A 13,496-nucleotide genomic window follows, 5' to 3' on the forward strand; every position below is an offset into this window, starting at 1 on the left:
TTGTCCAGTATATGAACACAGGAGAGAAATTGCTGCCCTGTTGGTGTCAACATGTGCGTATTCCTGTACAAAGCATGTGACAAGGCAAAACAATTGCTGTATATATTAGTACGGATGTTTGTTTATGTCCACCCTGTGACAACATCAATCTGAAGGTAAAATGCAGAGCAGACAGCAAATTGGCCTCGCTTCTTCTTCTTGTCAATGTGTCTTTGCTAAGAATGTCCCCCGGCCATGAGGTCAATAGCTAGCAGCCTGTCAGAGATGTAGCCTGCAGCTGAGGTCCTCTCTGGCTCTCTGTCACATGCACTGTAGCTTCACAAGTCAGCATATTAACCGTGATTGAGCTGGGTCACATTTAGCTGATGTGCTTCTCTGCTTCCAACAACCGTATTTTCCAGACTATAAGGCGCACTTAAAATCCTTTTTTCCTTATAACCCGGTGCTCCTAATGTACGGAATGATTCTGGTTTTGCTTTCCGACTTCGAAGCTATTTTATTTGGTACATGGTGTAATGATAACTGTGACCAGTAGATTGTAGTCAAACATAAGAGATGCATGTAGACTGCAATATGATCACAGTCACACACAAGAGATACATGTAGACTGCAATATGACACATGTAAACACCAACATTTTATATGTTCCATTACCAACAGCGCTCAAAAATCTATTAAAATGTTTTAGTATGACTTTGGTAAACTATGAAGCCGAACCGCTCGATGGATTGTACTGTGCTTCAACATATGAGTATTATTATGGTGTGTGCATAAGGTAAGACATATAATCTGGTATTTTGTTTCACAATTTTTATGCAAAAGCAACTTTCTTGTACCTGCTGATCTGTATTTGGGATCAGCATAAGTCCTGAAAAAATGTGCGCGTCCACCTTTGTAGTCCGTAGTCGATAAGCGTCTTCTTTTTGTCTATCTTCTCGTTATTGGACCTTCATCCTTCACTGTTGCCATTTCTAATATAAAGTAGTGTTAAGTTCTTACTCATATACTGTATGTCAGTAAGCTTGCCATGAAAGCGCTAAAACATACCGGTGTAGTGCGTTTACATAATTCACCCAAGGACCTTTAGTTATTAGAGAGTTCCGGTCGGACGGTTTTTCACGGGACACATTTCCATTGCACTAGTGAGCCGCGGATGAGGAGATGTTGCTCCGTTATTGATTTAAGTCAAGTCTGAATGCCATTAAAACAGTTAGATCCATCTTTTGACACTTCTTCCACTCCCGTCCTTGCACGCTACACCGCTACAACAAAGATGACGGGGAGAAGACGCTGCTTAAGGTAGCCACGTAAATAAGACCGCCCACAAAACGGCGCATCCTGAAGCGACTGTCAGAAAGCGACTTGAAGATGATCTGTAAAACATAATCTATGCAACACTTTGACCAAAGAACCACCATTACATGTATGTAGACCACAAGGAAGTGTTTTCAATTTAGAAAAAATAATAATATGACTCCCTTAATGCGCCTTATAATCCGGTGCGCCTTATATATGAAAAACAATAGACCATTCGGCAGTGCACCTTATAATCAGGTGAACCCTATGGTCCGGAAAATACGGTAAATCTAAGGGCACAAGAAAATAAACAAATACTGTGTTTCCCATACGTTCATCGACGGCGGCGGCGTGGCGCAGTGGCCGTGCGCGACCCGAGGGTCCCTGGTTCAATCCCCACCTAGTACCAACCTCGTCATGTCCGTTGTGTCCTGAGCAAGACACTTCACCCTTGCTCCTGATGGGTGCTGGTTAGCGCCTTGCATGGCAGCTCCCTCCATCAGTGTGTGAATGTGTGTGTGAATGGGTAAATGTGGAAGTAGTGTCAAAGCGCTTTGAGTACCTTGAAGGTAGAAAAGCGCTATACAAGTACAACCCATTTATCATTTATCTACTTGTGGCAATCTGCCACAAATAAATTTGGACCGCCAGAGATACATTTGGCGCTACATAAGCCAATTAATGAATTATTGTAATAATAAATGAAATTTTTTTTTATAATTTTGCTTGCAATAATACATTGCCATGTCCGTGTGTTTATTTTCTTTCTCTGTCGCTTTCAAACAGGGTACAAGAGGGTTCCCTCTGTGCATCGCGTTTATTCATTAGCAGAATTAAATGAACACAGCGAATCCTCTTCTCAATTATCCACAATCTTTGTCTCGGTGGGCGGAGTTTACATACACGAGATGCACCGACAGAACCTTGATAGTCGCGAATGAGAAGCACACAAGATGGGCAAATAATTCAAGTATGCCGAAATTGTTGGACAGTGATGGCAATAAAAAAAGCCGACAAAACAAAGCACCTAACACCCAGTTTATCCTGATGTTCAATTTTAGTTTAAGTGTAATTTTTGACATTTTAATTGTTTTACTTAATTAGGATAGGTAAAGGTTCTTGACTAGGGGTGTGGGAAAAAAATCGATTCGAATTCGAATCGCGATTCTCACGTTGTGCGATTCAGAATCGCTTCTCTTTTTTTTTTTTTTTTTAAATCGATTTTTTATATTAATTTTTTTTTTCTTCTAATTTAATTTTATTTTTTTTTTTTGTAATTAATCAAACCAACAAAACAATACACAGCAATACCATAACAATGCAATCCAATTCCAAAACCAAACCTGACCCAGCAACACTCAGAACTGCAATAAACAGAGCAATTGAGGAGACACAAACACAACACAGAACAAACCAAAAGTAGTGAAACAAAAATTAATATTATCAACAACAGGATCAATATTAGTTACAATTACAACATAGCAGTGATTAAAAATCCCTCATTGACATTATCATTAGACATTTATAAAAAAAAAAAAAAAAAAAAAAAAAGGAACAATAGTGTCACAGTGGCTTACACTTGCATCGCATCTCATAAGCTTGACAACACACTGTGTCCAATATTTTCACAAAGATAAAATAAGTCATATTTTTGGTTCATTTAATAGTTCAAACAAATCTACATTATTGCAATCAGTTGATAAAACATTGTCCTTTACAATTATAATGATGGGACTGGTTAGCGCCGTGCATGGCAGCTCCCGCCATCAGTGTGTGAATGTGTGAATGTGTGTGTGTGAATGGGTGAATGTGGAAAATAGTGTCAAAGCGCTTTGAGTTCCTTAAAAAAGGTAGAAAAGCGCTATACAAGTACGACCCATTTACCATTTACAAAAGCTTTTTACAAAAATCTACTACTCTGCTTGCATGTAAGCAGACTGGGGTAGATCCTGCTGAAATCCTATGTATTGAATGAATAGATAATCGTTTCGAATCGGGAAAAAAATCGTTTTTGAATCGAGAATCGTGTTGAATTTTTAAAAAAAAATCAATTTTGAATTGAATCATGACCCCAAGAATCGATATTGAATCGAATCGTGGGACACCCAGCCCTATTCTTGACCTTCCAATAAACGTTTATTGCATTTGAAAGGGTTACTTGCATTAATATTGTTGTTATATATTATGATTACATTTGTGCTTAATTTGGTCTTAAAACAATGCTGACAATAATATCAGTTATCTGCAATAACCAAGGGTAAATATATCGTCCAGCAAAATGTGTTATCGGCCCAGGCCTAGCGCTTCCTGTTATGAACTATGCACATTGACTTTAAAAGTGTACATTTCCTACTCTATTGGTGCCAATTCAGCTCAGTTCAGTTCAGTTTGTTTATTTTGAACACGATACAATATAATGCATCAAATTTTTCCAGTTGTTTCATTAAAGTTAAAGTTAAAGTTAAAGTACCAATGATTGTCACACACACACTAGGTGTGGCGAAATTATTCTCTGCATTTGACCCATCACCCTTGATCACCCCCTGGGAGGTGAGGGGAGCAGTGGGCAGCAGCGGTGGCTGCGCCCGGGAATCATTTTGGTGATTTAACCCCCAATTCCAACCCTTGATGCTGAGTGCCAAGCAGGGAGGTAATGGGTCCCATTTGTATAGTCTTTGGTATGACTCGGCCGGGATTTGAACTCCCAACCTACCGATCTCAGGATGGACACTCTAACCACTAGGCCACTGAGTAGGTTTTCATTACAGCACGTCCGAAAATAAGTAGGAAGAAGAAGAACTTATTCAATACTACCCCTTTTCATATCATAGCAATGTTGTCCCATTTCCTTGTTCTCTGTTTGTAACAGAACAGTGAATAAATACATTAAATTAAATTAACTAAATGATAAGTAAATATATCGTGTTGTCGGATGGAAAATGACACATTATCGTACCAGACGTTTAAGATGATAATATTTTCAGAAAAATTATTTTACATGCCCTATTTCACGTTCCTCAGGACCTTCTCCTACCATTAAACAGCACAGGCTAAGGTTGCGCAATATCGACACAATACAATACAAATTTGGCGAACAATAGAGCTTTTAAAACTATTGATACGTCGTGGTAATGCATGTTGATGACAGATTCTATTTGTGTCTGCACGATCGCATCCTCAAAGCAATGTAGCGCCCTTGCAGCCAATGTCGCTCCACAGTGCAAAGCCAATTCTAAGTCAGTAATCCTCGCCTCCATGGCGGCAAATAATTTATGTTTCTTACACGTGTTTCAAACAGGAAGGCGAGGAATAGCTAAACATGCTACATTACACACCGTAAGAGGATATGCTAACCGCTAATCGCAAGCTAGAGCTCTGAAATGCAAACAAGGTGGGCGAATTGATACAAATATCGAGAGTAACGATATTATGTAGTATAGTATCAGGTCGATACCATATTGGTTAGATCAATATTTTCTACTAGCATAAAATGTATTGTCATTTTGTCTGAGTTTACAAACTCAGTAAATACCGTAAGCCCTAGAATACTTGCTTTAATGGCAAATACCAAAGGATTTAAATCAGAGCCAAAATTAGGTTTCCTTTAAATAGGGGTGTCCGATACAATTTTTTCCACTTTCGTTATGATCCTAATATTGCAGCGTTGAGTATTGGCTGATACCAATATCTACCCAATACGTTATCGGCACAAATCATACATACTTGTAGGGCTGAAGCAACCGATTATTTTAGTAGTCGAGTAATCTATCGATTAGGTTGTTCGATTAATTGACTAATAGCCTAAACATTTTAATTTTTTATTTATTTTTCATCTTGCCATAACTTTCATTCTTTCTTTATAATAAATGCACATCAACAACACCAAAATTGCACTTTTAACATGTGCAATAATACAAATAAAAATGACTAAAATTAACATATATGAAAATATTTTTTGGAATTAATAATAATAATAATAATAGATTTTATTTGTAAAAAGCACTTTATATTAAGCAAACAACCTCAAAGTGCTACAGTGTACTACAATAAATAAAATAAAAATATAATAAAAATAAATAGAAATAAAAACTAGAACATCCCAATAGCTAGAAATAGTACGCATACATCTAAAAAAAGGCTTTTTTAAAAAGAAGGGTTTTTATTGATCAAACATTGTACAGCGGGTCAAATCATTGTACAAATATGGTAATTATCATTGTCTGGCATCATTGCCAATGTGAGTGTTGTAACGCTACAAGAAATATATTTGAAGCACATGGTGATTTATGACTCCAGTTTAGTTGACATTATTTGCAAAAACATTTACTGCCATTGTTATTACTACAGTGTTGTCTATGCACTCATTTATTTGTGACGTCCTGCCATAGATAAATTTGAGCCACCACAGAAAAATTATATATATATATATATTTTTTTTACTATTTTGATTTATCGTTATCATCTAGCCATCGTTTACAAACACACTGTAATGAGATTGTAGCTGGTGGCTTGTACTTACAACTTTTAACAATAGATGACATCGTTACTCTGCATAGTCAGAGTTGGTCTTTAATTTGCAAGCGATAACCAGCAACAGGCGGTCATCAAACAGCACAACAATCGTACTTACGTATGGATGAAAACAAACACAACACTGTTGTTGTCACTGAACTGCAACTAAGACGAAACTTAAACTGATATATACAAAGTGCTTGCAAGTTATTTTGAGTACTCCAGCAGAAACTCCCCTTAACCCTACAATATATTGATAGAATTTAATAATGACAATAAAAATCATCACCCTACATTTTTTTCAATCACCTGTGTGTGTTATAAGGCACAAATGTACACCGGGTCAGTCAAGGATTTCATGTTTAGATTTGAAAATACCGCACATTTCCAATGACACACATTTTACCCAACCACACACAAACACTGAGTTGTGCAACTAAGATGATTACATCATCTATTTTTTCAACCTTTTGGCAGCAGGTGTACCGTGGCATCTTGGGATGTCAAGGCATTTAGTTTTTCATGTTGTTGTTTTGTCCTGTATTTAAACTTAAATTAAAGCAATCGGCCCAAGTTTGCAAACAAACATTACTGTAAATGAATATAGATGCCTAACAACATTTCCACAGACAGTAAACGCCTCCATTAGAGCTTTGTCGACAGTTCTGATATCAGCTGTTGCGCAGCACAGTAGTTTAGTATTTCTGGTTGAACTGGTGGGAGCGGTGTAGTCACATTTCTGGGGAAGAGCGGCAGCCATTTTCCGCAGCTCGCACAATCTATAGAAGAGGTTCAGATACCGAGGCTTCTGATAATAAGCGCACAATGCAGAGCTTATCTCACAGAAGAGGTTGTTTCCCCCCCCCCCCCCCCATACACAAATAGCAGACTGGGTCAGAAGGCATTTCCCTTTCAACGCTGTTTAGTCAGTGGAGCAACCAGCCAGGCAAACGTGCATGAGTGTTTTTTTTGACCAGGGTGTGACTCATCTGACTTATACAACTGGGATGTGTCAGCCACCTCACTAAGGTTAATGAGGTGTGTTGAGTGGAAAACACTAATATTCTTTCTTCATGAACTATATTTTACCTGCACAATATATCATATTAAATGTAAATAGTCATACAATACATGTAATTAAGTTTGGAACGGCTCACAAAATCCACAATTCGGCTCTTATCACGATTTTGTGACACGGTTTTTCGTTGGGTTTAGTGTACTGTGTTGTTCTTTTTAACCCCAGAATATTATATATCCCAATAATACATTACTAATAATACAGAACCATATTAATCTTACATGAGGTATGGATTCAGACAGTATGACAAGCTAATATAAAAGTATCATGGTTTCACGGTATGGAACTAGAATTACAGCTCTGAAATGTGTTATTTTGAAATGTCTTTATTGAAAAGAAAAGAAAAATAACATCACAGTGTCATAATCTAATCTGATTTGTTTTCCTTTTGCCCACAATCAACAATCCATTGAATCTCCAGCATTGTTTAAAGAGAAATAAACAGTTGGTGATGTTAGGGTTGTGCAATAAAACAGTATCAATATACATCACAATAGACACACAAAAATGTGTTTGATAAAACGTTCAATATTGTTTTTTCTTCTTCGTCTGAAAAAAACGGAAGTTGTGAAGCAAGGTTGGTTGCATGAAGAAAAGTAATCGACCTCTGGTAACCGAGCAACGCAGAAAGTGATCAATGATTTCTTACGTATTTGCACCTTAGTTTTAGGAGGTTATTGTTAAGAGTCCAATGTGATTTTGGAATTGTGTTTACATTGTTTATTTTCCATGGCTGTTTTGAGAGTTCGTTTGGTTTCTGCATTGATAGCGGAGGGGACTATCATCAATGGAAGGTTAGAATTTAAATACAAATATTTATATTTAATATATTTTCTCCTGGTCCTTATTTTGATAGGTCATAAAAAATATTAATAATTTTTAGGGATGTAACAATACAAAAATCTCACAGTACGATATTGTCATGGTATTAAGGCCACTTTACAATATTAATGTGGGTATTGTCAAAAAAAAAAAGACTTGGTAAAAATGCCATAGTCTGTAAAATGAATTTACAGGAATGTTTAGGATAAACACACTTACTCTAATAGAACCCAAACATAACGCTAAAATGTTGTAATGATATTTATTACTACAAACATGTATTTTGAGTGCAAATAATTGTGTGGGAACATCCACTGTTTCAAGTCAATATATATATAAAAAAAACAAAAAAAACTTACAGTTGAGTGTCTTTAAAGTGACAGTACAAACATCCAGTGTGACCAGTGTGAAACTAAAATGTTCACTTTTGTGTCTTTCAACTTTTACTTTCTGAAGCAGTTTCCTCTGCAGTATACTTAAAAAAAAATATTATTTGGAAAAAGCTGTTTCTCATAAAATTTAAATCACCATTTAACTTTTAAATATTGTAAATACCTCACAAATTGATGTTCAGCCTCACTGGCTTAAAATATATTTTCCGGGTGATGGTTTAAAAAGTAGCGTCTCATATTACTCTTATTTCCTGAATGGTTTCTTTCCGCGCGGTGCGCCGTGGACGCTCCAGACGAAGGTGGGGCACTTTTCTTTTCAGTATGCAGACTTTATTACTACCTCCACCAAAAAAGTTATGTTTTTGCCAGGGTTTATTTGTCAGTTTGTTAGCAACATAACTGAAAAAGTTATGGACAGGTTTTTATGAAATTTACAGGAAATGCCTGAAAATTTTTTATTCCCCTAACCTTCCTCTATTTCTTCCTCTTCCACACCCCCACCTTGCCGGTCCCGCAATGCGCAGAGAATTCTTAGAGATGCAGTTTATTTTCAGACACGTCACCGCATAATTGAGACGATTTTGAAACCGCAATACCGCGGTACATTGTCCACAATACCGTTACATTCCTAATAATTATTCATATCGACCAATATAAAACACTTATATCATTATACAATTTTCAGCTTTATTGCCCAGCCCTATAATATGTAATAGTGTATACTGTCTGGTTCCTAGGGGCAATTAACATACTGGATGTGCTCTATCACTTAAAGCAGTGGTCCCCAAACTATGGCTCGAATCCGGCCCGCAAGTGTCCAAAATCCGGCTCGCGGGAAGTCCCAAGTTAAAAAAATAAAATGAAAAATAAAATAATAATAATTTTGTTTTATTATCATTATTATTTTGTTAAAAAGTTTTTTCTAATCCATTTTCTACCGCTTGTTACTCTCGGTGTCTCCTAGCCACTCAGGCAAGTCATATTGTCTAAAAATGCATTTTCCCATCGATAGCGTGACATCCTCGCAGTGTCGGGCGAGCGCGCGGTAAGTGTGCGCTCTTTCAGTCAATTAGTGCGAGATACAATTTGGCCGGGGGCTGGGCTATATATATATATATATATATATATATATATATATATATATATTTATATATATATATATATATATACATATATATATATATATATATATATATATATATACATATATATATATATATATATATACATATATATATATATATATATATATATATATATATATATATATATATATATATATATATATATATATACATACATATATATATATATATATATATATATATATATATATATATATATTATATATTATATATATAGCCCAGCCCCCGGCCAAATTGTTTTAACCCAATGCGGCCCCCGAGTCCAAAAGTTTGGGGGACCCCTGACTTATATGGATGTGAATCGAGAACCGGTTCCCAGTGTATCAATTCCTTGGAATCGTTTGCCAGTTTTTTAAACGATGCCACGGATGGGAATGACGTCATTACACAACGTGCGTAGTGATGTCAGACGGCCAAAAGGCGACGCCCGGGTTGAACAAATGCTCTAACATTACATTTTACAAGAAAATATTGCAAGAGCAATAATTGTGAGATTTATATTTCTTTAAGAGGAAGACATAGGAGTAATGTGCTGAAACATTTGAACACACAGCATGCAATAACCAAAACTGAATGTCGCGTTTTGAACCGCGCCGATCTCATCCCTGCAGGAGTAACGCCTGCACGTCAACAAGTACTAACTAACATCGCCTATGATGTAAGCGCTATTATTTGTTAAATGTAAATGAATGCTTTCTCATTTAGATGAGCAAGACAAAAGACAGATTCTGACTGGCTCCGAGGCGAGCAGTAAGTACTAACTCCAGTTCATGTCTGGCGCCAAGCACTGTAGCGTCTCCTTTCACCGCAGCAGATTAGAGTACACACAGGACAGACAAGCAGTCTGAAAAGCTTGAACCAATTTGCCACAGTGCTTCTGATTTTCAAGTGGTGAATTTTCCAATTTTAGTCAGAGAAAAGTTTCACGTTTTCACTTGGACATTTCCTTCCGCTCGAATGCAGCTGGGATAGGCTTCAGCCACCCCAGCGACTCCGAGAGGGAAAGGGCGGTAGAAAATGGATGGATAGGCATTTCCATTACACAGGTGAAACTCATTCAATTAGAATATTGTGGAAAAGTCCATTCATGTCAACAAATCAACTTCAAATTTGAAACTACTATACAATATTAACTCATTACATACAAAAGAAAATATGTCAAGCCTTTATTATAATTTTGATGATAGCTTACAGTTTTTGAAAACCCCAACTTTTCTGAGATTTTCTATTCAAGGTTTACACAAGCTGTAAGCTATAATCATCGAAATGTATCAAATGAAGGCTTGAAATATCTTGCATGTTATGTATATGATAGTCTCGCTTTGTAAATCTAAACAAACCATTCTATTATTTTAAGTGCTACCAGTATATTTTCTACACCGATGACAAAAAGATTCTTAAGTTTTGAAAATATCACTAAATATTACATTCTTGCGTAATTTCAACATATGATTTATTTTATTAAATTGTATTTAATTCTTATACCAGCGGTAGAAAATGGATGGACGGATGGATGTTTTTCTATGCTATATGTGCCTCTTAAGGCCTCACTGTTGGCTTTGTATGGTCATGTTAGCTCTAAACTAAACAAAATTGATGCTAACCCACCTTGTTGTCCTCTTTTTCTCTCAAATAAGAATCGATAAGAGAACCGTTAAGGAACCGAATTGTTAAGCAGAATTGAAAGTAGAATCGGAACCGGCAAAATCGTATCAATTCCCATCCCTAATCGCTTACATAGCTAATCAATCTTCTAAAGTTAATTAAATATGTTATAAAGGGAACACAGTCCAGCGGCAATCAGGTTTGCACAACATAGATGATTGATGGTATAAATTATGTACATTTGGCCGACGATAGTGATATTGCATGTTGATGACACATTCTAGCCGTGTCTGCAAATTTGACAGCGACAAGCGGACAGACGAGACCTCAAAGCAATGTAGCGTCCTCGCTAGTTACAGTTCCCCCGCAGTGTAAAGCCAATTCTAAGTCAGTAATCTTTGCTTCCACAGCGGCAAATAAACTATGTTTCGTACAAGTATTATATACTGGAGGGTAAGGAATAGCTAAAAATGCTACACTACACACCGTAGGAGGATAAACTAATCGTTAACCACAGGCTAGTGCTCTTAAATGTAAACAAAGGTGAGTGGACTGATACAAATATTGACAGTAACCATACGTGTGGTCAATACTACTATGCCGAGAGTGATGTTTTTTGTTTTTTTTTATCTACAAAAAAAGATTTTGTTGTTCTTTGTTATTTTCTACAAAGTCAGGAAATATACCCCAGGACACAGGGAGACTTTAGGGGCAAACACCAAATGAATTAAATCAGAGCAAATAGTAGGAATATTTTTTTTAAATCAACTGTCATTGTTACATCGCCATGCTGTATTTTTGTCTGATTATCGTTGTCATCAAAAATTTAAACATTTAATGGTATTGAAAATGTCAAGTATCAATATTGGCATTGGTTTGGCTGATACTGCCCCTGTACCTAACTGGTATTGGATAGCCATATCACTCATTTAATCAAACTTAATTTATAAAGTGCTTTTCATACATAAAAGAAATGCAACGCAAAGTGCTTTGCAAATTTAAAAACAATATCTTCTAACCCCAACCTTTTTTGCACCACAGACCGGTATAATGTAGGCATTATTTTCAGGGACCGGCTTTCCACTTGTGGCAGATAAATACAGCAAAAAATAAGTGCATGAAAAATACAACTCACTTTAACGCTGAATTAGTGGAAGCCCTGGGCTTGTTTATTTGCCATGAGATTCTCAGCAGGTTGATACAGACGGAAATCAGCCTTTGGCTATAATCTATCACATTTATATTTCATATGTTCATTAATGTGCATTGTATCGTGTCACAAAGTTATAATAAATATAACAAATGGTGACTTCCTATGAGAAGTTTAATTGTACATCTATAAACAAGCTTATTGGTGTGTCGAGTGGGACAGGCGAAAGTTAACTCGGGGAAAATGCAGTCGTTTTTAAATTATTTAATGTTTCTCTGCGGATGTTAATTCCGCCTCCTCGTCTGTCCAAACAAAAGAGTCACTTTTTTGCGCACATCTGCCATCATCACCTTATGTTGTTTTTTTAATGGGTGACTTGAGAATAGAACTTTGTGTGCTTGCGCAGTTTCTTCTTCGATAGTTCTGGTAGATCTGGTGGTTTTGTTTGCTTACAGCGCCACTTATGGCGAGGTACTGAATTACACCATTCTCACCCAGGAAACGCTTCTGCCTGGATGTGACCCACTATTGGTAGTGAGTCTCACTTATTTTTTCAACCCTAAATCAAAAACGAAACACAAAACGTTGCTGTGGGGACATTGCCTTAGATTGGGGTATGTCATTTTTTTTTATGTGGAAATACGTTGTCTCTTGTTTACATGTTAGCATTTAAGCTAGAGAGCTAGCGCCAGTCACTCAGTGAGTTCATCAAAGTGCAGTTTTTCCATCCATCCATCCATTTTCTACCGCCTATTCCCTTTGGGGTCGCGGGGGCGCTGGAGCCTATCTCAGCTACAATCGGGCGGAAGGCGGGGTACACCCTGGACAAGTCGCCACCTCATCGCAGGGCCAACACAGATAGACAGACAACATTCACACTCACATCCACACACTAGGGCCAATTTAGTGTTGTTTTTCAATTATTTTAAATTAAAACGGTAATACTAACCGTCTGCAATTTTACCCCGGTTATATTCAATACGGCTTATTGTTACATCCCTCGTGCAGACAAATAGTTTTTATAGAGTAAGAGGTGTGGAAAACCAATACACTGATTACGTGACGTTACACCAGGAAACAGCGACAGGGAGCAGCAATCGATCTCTTATGACAGCCTAAAATGTAAGCAGATAAGAATTACTTCTTACTCTCAAAACTGTCTGCAAAGAAAAGTATTTTAGTAATATTTAAAGAAGACATGATGAATGCAAGCGATGTATCCTCCCAACACACTTTTCATGTCTTAACCGATATTAACTCCCACAGAGTGGGTAGAAAGTTTATTGTTGGATGATTCGACTGCAAGTTGGATAGTCTTTCGAATCAATCGTGGAATGTTCGACTATTTAAAGAAAGATTTTTTTCCATAAACCATTCCATCTCTTTGAAACACTATAACAAGTGAGCTTAATCAACATCAGAGCATACACTTTGACAAACTCCCACAAAAAGTTTTGATAACCACTACTGATACTTGGAATGTATAACAAATAATG

General features: G+C 36.7%; 1 protein-coding gene across 1 annotated transcript in view; it reads right to left on the minus strand.

Moving 5' to 3' along the window:
• Positions 1-13,496, minus strand: part of cxadr (CXADR Ig-like cell adhesion molecule) — a 126,244-nt gene that overhangs the window by 25,263 nt on the left and 87,485 nt on the right. The gene's annotated exons all lie outside the window — the stretch shown is intronic.

The sequence above is a fragment of the Nerophis lumbriciformis genome, linkage group LG09 (genome assembly GCF_033978685.3).
Source record: "Nerophis lumbriciformis linkage group LG09, RoL_Nlum_v2.1, whole genome shotgun sequence".
Classification (NCBI taxonomy): Eukaryota; Metazoa; Chordata; class Actinopteri; order Syngnathiformes; family Syngnathidae; genus Nerophis; species Nerophis lumbriciformis.